Source organism: Neolamprologus multifasciatus, chromosome 20 (genome assembly GCF_963576455.1).
Source record: "Neolamprologus multifasciatus chromosome 20, fNeoMul1.2, whole genome shotgun sequence".
In the NCBI taxonomy this organism is placed as follows: Eukaryota; Metazoa; Chordata; class Actinopteri; order Cichliformes; family Cichlidae; genus Neolamprologus; species Neolamprologus multifasciatus.
The window spans coordinates 5,317,120-5,323,742 of record NC_140458.1 but is presented as its reverse complement, the minus strand read 5'-3'; positions in this window follow the sequence as shown (position 1 = coordinate 5,323,742).

The window sequence follows — 6,623 nt, the reverse complement described above, 5'->3', positions numbered from 1 at the left end:
CAAAATTAAAGTCACACCAAACGTTCCGAGCTGCAATTTTCAAAGTAAAGTCCACATGCGGTAGTGACAGATACATAAACAGACTAGAGTGCTCTCAAATTACAGGGAAGTGAAATTATTCACTTCACCGCTTCAAACTTTGGACGTTAAACGCAATTATTAACCTTTTATCTGCGAAATTTACACGAAAACCTATTTTTTTGTATTCAAAAATATATGTATCTTTATAGCCTGACTTACACAGCTGTTTTTGTAAAAGAATAACCACATCTCTGTACGTATATGGTAATTTTCTGTGCACATTTTAGCTTTCATTAGAATAGACAGACTTTAACTGCTTATTATGCAAAATAAAGAAATAAATAATGTGAATTTAAAGTTTTACTTGTGTCTCAATGTCTGAATAAAAAAGGAATTTCACTTTCACGCCACACCTCATGTTCTTTTAGGGACGCTGTATATTTGTATTATCTGACAGCTTTTTTGTTAATCTCTGACAACTTAAGTATAACGTTAGCATTTAAAAACCTGAATAAAACCTGAATAAAAAAATAAGAGCAATGCTACAGTTGTAATCAGAGGTTTACATCCACTTATCATGAGCATGGATATTATTGGGATTTTAATGAGTTCCTTGATTCCCCATTTGGTTAAATGTTAAATGTTACAACACATCAACACCTTTCCATACTGCCTGGATTAGCAATACAGACACTGACAGAAGACCATGAAAACATTAATTAAAGGAACCTAATGCAGCCGTTCCCACAACCTCCATAAAGAGGTCCATGAGAAACTTACTTTTACTTTTAATCAGGTAAAATTGTAGCTTTAGATACATTTCTCTAAAGAATTTAGGTTTTAGTCATTTAATACTAACCTGTAATCATCTGTCAAGACACTTGGTGTGAGTCAGGTCCCTAAATTGGGCGGCACTAGCTTATAAATTATTTATTTTAAACTTAATTTATAACCCGGAAACCGTCCAGAAACCAGAGTGGGCGAAACAAGCCACTTATCACTGCTGTTTAACTAGCAAATCAATCAACAATGAAGTTATTATTAGGAGCAACAATGTGCTAAATGTACTGGCTTGTTACAAGTGAGACGATGAATCTAAAAACACTGTGAGCCATGGTTAATATACCAAACTTGTGTGTGTTTTGCTCTTGTTATAACTTTAAATAGTGCAAATTAACCACAAGAATACTGATTAAATAGTTTGTTTCATTTTTAAAATCGCACAGTACAATAAAACATGTCTTTTGTTTGCTTTACAGTTAATTAAACCCACTGTGGTGCAGAATTATTCGATTTAAAATTAGACAAGACAAAGAAATGGATGTGGGAGAGAAGAATGTTTCTAAATCCTTGTTAATCCTGTTGCAGATTGGTGTCTTGTTGACCAAACAACGATTTAATTGCAGCTTGCATCAACAGTGCAGTTTAATGAGGACACTTAGGGGCTAAAATTATCTTTCCTTGCACATGACAACAAGTTCCTGTGATTATGTAGCTTTATACAACAGGAAACAACAAATCCCATTAAACACTAAAAGGTTATGTGACACTATAAATCCGTGCTATAATATCCTAAACACATAAACTAAAAAGAGAACATGTGAAAAAAAAGAATATGAGCGGAGATGAGAAATAAAACTACTCAGACAGGCAGACAGGTGAAAAGGTCTGAATAAGGTTTCTAAAACACTAAGAGTCCAAAGATACTGGAAGCCGGAGACAAGATGTGTGTTTGTTTTGTATTTTAATTTTTAAAATGCTGAAATTATTAACAAAAAATACAAAAGATGCCATACTATCAACCCTTTAATTATGGTATACTGCTGTTGTAGTATTTACATGTAATGTGAATTTAACAGGATTGCTTTCATGCAAAAATAAAAAATCGAGATGTTTGCTTTGTAAAATGAACATATTTAATCCAAAGCCATAATTATTGTACTGATCAGATATCTTGTTGCAAGGATACCTTTAAAGAGTGCAGTCACCCCGTACTGCAGGTGTCTGTACGCCCTCTAGCAGCAGCAAGAGCTGTGATTTGTTTTTATGTCCAAGAGAGACTTGAGCCATTCTCTGGAGTGAGTTACAACAATAAGAACAGCCACTAGGTGGCGACAAATGCTGACTGATTTACACTCCGGAAGCGCCACTCTGCTGAGAGCTCACTGCACTGATGTGTCACTGTGCTGAGCTTTTATTTTACTGACGCCTCAGTTACACGATGCTCTCCACGTTTGAACATCACACACCAGCTTCATCTGCTGGTTTTATATTCTGAAACTCCGGATTCATCGTTCTTTTTAACAACAGGCAAACTGAGCGACTAGAGCTGGGAAAAAAGAATGACTAATAACATCAACGCTGGCACAGAGAACCTATTATTTATTTTATTATTGTTATTTAATAACCCCCTGTCGAGGCTATTATAGTTTATTAAATGTAAAAAAAACATATAAATAAAAATAAAACAAAGTGTTGATATTTTAGTCTAGTTTAGTTTTAGTCAATTCACTTACAAAATTAAAATAACTGTGCAGGAGATGTTTACTGATCAGCTGACGACATTTGTCAGCACACATGTGGAGGCTTTGGTACAAATCTCCCAACTTGTTTTATGACTGGGTCACGTGTTTGTGTTGAAATATGTGTTGTGAGCTCATGGAAGTGGTTTGCAAAGCGGCTTGCATGTGTGCAGCAGCAGACTGCAGTAGCAGCGTATGTATGCGATTCATTAAATAGATGCTTAGAATCAGCTGGGCTGTCAGCTGATTCAGGATGACGTCTGCTGGGATTGTTGTGCTCCGGTCTGATGTTTTAGTTTAAGGATATGTAAACTCTTAAGTAAAACCCAGTATTGCATCATATTTCAGGGCACAAAAGAACGTCTGATGAAGCCCTCATTACTTCACCGGACACGTCTGTGCAGATAATGCTGCATAAATACTCGTGAAAATATACTTTTTGCTGTTTTTGTCTGTGTTTGGTCTGTTAATACTTTCACCTCAGGCAGAGAGCTCCCAGCACAGTCTCCACAATACTGGTAATGTTTCTTTTATAGTCTTATAGAAAGTAATAACATGTCCAGCTTTTCCAAGGTTATGATTTAAGATTAATGGCTTACTTAGAAAATAATACATAAATATAATGATGATTATTATTGTTGAATTTAAAGCAGAAGGAAGCTAGTTGTAGCTTCAAGGACCTTGGAACCCTGCTCTTTGAGGAATACGCTTTTTAACCAACTATGACTTTAACTGTGATCTTCTTGGCTCTTACAGAAAGACTTTTAGTTATCCTTCAAGTGTAACGATATTTTTTTAAAAATAAAAAAGCATATAGATAGAGTCAGATTTAGTCAGTAACAGCTGTGAGGCCAAGCTGAACAACCCTGGGCTCTGTGAATCAGACACAGTTATTAATACAACAAATCTGTGAGCGAGATTTGAAAAATTCCTGCAAAATTGACTTTTTTTATTTTTATTTTTTTACATCTGTCTAATCAAAAAGGAATTAGAGGCTAAATAAAAGCCTTAAAACCCTGAGTTATTAAACAAAATCTCAGTTTCAGTTCAGCAAAAAGTGATGTATCAGGAAAAAATGATCATACCAGACAGAATTCAGCTTTGCATGACTCAAAGTTCAATAAAGATCCTTATTCATCTCACACTGTGCCAGATCTGGTCCTTTGCCGTTTTTAAACTGGCTCTCGTGTTAGTGTAAAATTCTGCCTCATCCATGTATAGCTAGAACTAAACACACAGGTGCAGCTCTACAGCACCTGTAACTGTGGACTAGCTGACACAGAATGGCTACAAAAAGGAAATCTGAAGCTGAAGGAAGTCGGTTTCACTGGCGGTCGAAGACTGAGCAGCCTTTATCCTTACCGAGTGTAAAGACTGTGTGTTGATTTGCCACAAGACTATATCTGTTGTAAAATAAAGTAATTAGCTGCATCACTTTGATGTTTGAATGTAAATATTAACACAAATTATGGACTCATAGACAGAGAACAGAGGCTTAATTTTATGCACCACCAGCTGCATGGCAGAAGGTTTCAGTTAAACCTTTGTTCTGCTGGTTCCTGCACGGCTGTTGGGTTGTCATCCTTGGGCAAGGGCAAAATTAAAGATCAACTGCTTTTCTTTAACACCAGGCTCAATTAATTCTTATTAAATGACCAAAAGTAGGAAAAGCTAGGATATTGAAGCTTGTGAAATGGGTTGGTATTCTATACATTAGAAGTCTTAGTTCTTAGGTCTTTACCTGAAATGTGAAGGGGAACATTTATGCTGCCATGGCCGCTGAGGCTGGTTATGTTTGGACTCGTGTTTAACGTTTTTCTATGTCACTATCGCAGTAATTTGGCTCTCATTGATGACTTCTGTTCTCACCGTGTGACTCCAGTCTCTTGTTCTGTGTCGTGTTTAAGGAAACTGTTTACCTACCTGTAAGACTTACCTGCCTTGCCTCGTGGAGATCCATGCTTGCAGCCCTGCACCCTCCGCTGAAATCCATATTCTCTGGTGGCCGTCTCTTCATCTCTCCTGGAACCGAGCCTGCCCTCTGGCTCTTCTTCTCATTGCTCTAACTCATCACAAGTAAGGAATACAAACTACGACTCGCCGCTTTCAGTCAGCCAGTCCCATTATTCATGCCAGTGACATTCCTTTTTACAGACCCTCTCAGACGGTATGCATAGCTTCCAGCCCAAGGGTGTCAAAAATAAGGCCCGGGGGCTCCAGTCTGGCCCACTGGGCGGCTTTGGAAAATGTGAAGGAGGACATAGAGTTTAGATTTTTAACTGTATTTTTGCAGCCATTTGTAATGCACCAACATAAATCATAAGTAGCAGATAAACAGCTCCTGTTTTTTTTTCCACTACATTTTTGACTGCTATGGAAATTTGGTTTTTACAAAAGTGCTAAAAAATAAAAAATAAAATAAGGATATATTCTGTGAATTAACAAAAATATCTTTTATAGTAACAGGACAGTCTGCACAATCGCCTAACAGAACTTTTTTTTGTCATTTTACACATTTATCTTTCACTATTTATACCCAAAGAGTCTGACAGACTACTTTCCTTTTCTACAGCAGAATTTCTTAAAATCTGAGACGTACTGTTGGACTTAAATTTCTTTTTCTTATTTTAAAATATCTTGGTTGTTGCTGTGAAATTCTTTGCACTGACTCATCATTTCATTTTGCTTCCTGTCTTGAGTTTTTTCATTATTGCCTCCCCTGCTTCCTCTATTGGTGTTCTGTAGGGTTGTTTCCTGTTTTCTCTGGGTTTCACTTCCTGTCTGTGTTGATGTTCACTTGTTATATGCACCGATAGTCCTGCCCTCCTCTTTGCCTTTGTTGCATGTCCTGTTATGTTCCTGGTGGAGTTGCTTAGTCATGCAGTTTGTTTCTCACCTTTTGCTGAATAGTCTGCTTTACAATCCAGTCTTAAACTACAATAGTACACTACACTCCAACGTTTGCAACATGTTATTTTTATCCTTTTAGTCTTTTAGGGTAGCTTTGCATGAATCATAGCCCTTATTCATCCTATATTGGGGGTGTGTTTGAATACTAAGTTTTCAAAGTGAAATGGCATTGAAGTATCTGCATGGGGGCCACAATAAGAGCCTTTTGAAGTCTCCAAATACTGAAGAAAGGAGCTTCGGTGCTTCCTGTCTCCCCTCCCTCAAAAGACGATAGATTTAATCTTCCTTTATGAGAAGAGAGGAGGAAATGCCATCCTGTTATTCACAGCGACGGACCATCTGACCGTTCATGAAGATGATCAGGAAGACTGGCAAAGAGGCGAATATCATGTAAATGTTATTATAAGTGTGTTTTTCATTTTATGCCATAATCTGCTGAAATGTTGTCAACAGCAGCCTGTTAAACTCGCAGTTGAACTCTGAAAATCACACTGCTGGAACAAAATCTGCTGCTTATCGACGAGCCGCCTCGCACGGAGCTCACAGATTTAAATAGCCGAGCTACTTTGGGCTGCTCCCTTATTCACCAGAGGTCACCGCAGCGGGTCGCTCCGCATGTTTGATTTGGCAGATTTTTACACCAGATGCCCTTCATGACACAACCACCAGGGGATTTGTGTCTCCTCCCAGAATCAAACTGGGGATCGTTTGCTCGTTGTGGGGCTACCAATCAGAAGACCGGTGAATTTAGCTGTGAGTGCTCAGCTAAAGGTGATGCATAAGTCTATTCATCACTTGTTAGGAGACCACAACACTATGATTTATATAAATTCTCCAAATCCACATGATGATCTACATTCATTGATCAAAATGCATTTAAGGTTCACTTTGCATTAGTTATCTGTTGCTGCATTGCAGCCTTTCGTGAATTAGTGTTTACTTTGGGGAAGCTGGGGTAAGTGACGCATGAGACAAAATTCGATTTATAGCTTCGCATTAAACTGAACCAAGGAGGAGTGAAGGAGTTAAACTGCGTCATCTCTAAAAGCAGGTAAAACAAGATAAATAAAATAAGATGTATTACATTATATGGGCTCTATGATGCTTTGCCTTTAAAATGTCCAGCTTTTGTAACTGAAATTTTCACTGTTGGTTCCTTCATGAAACAAG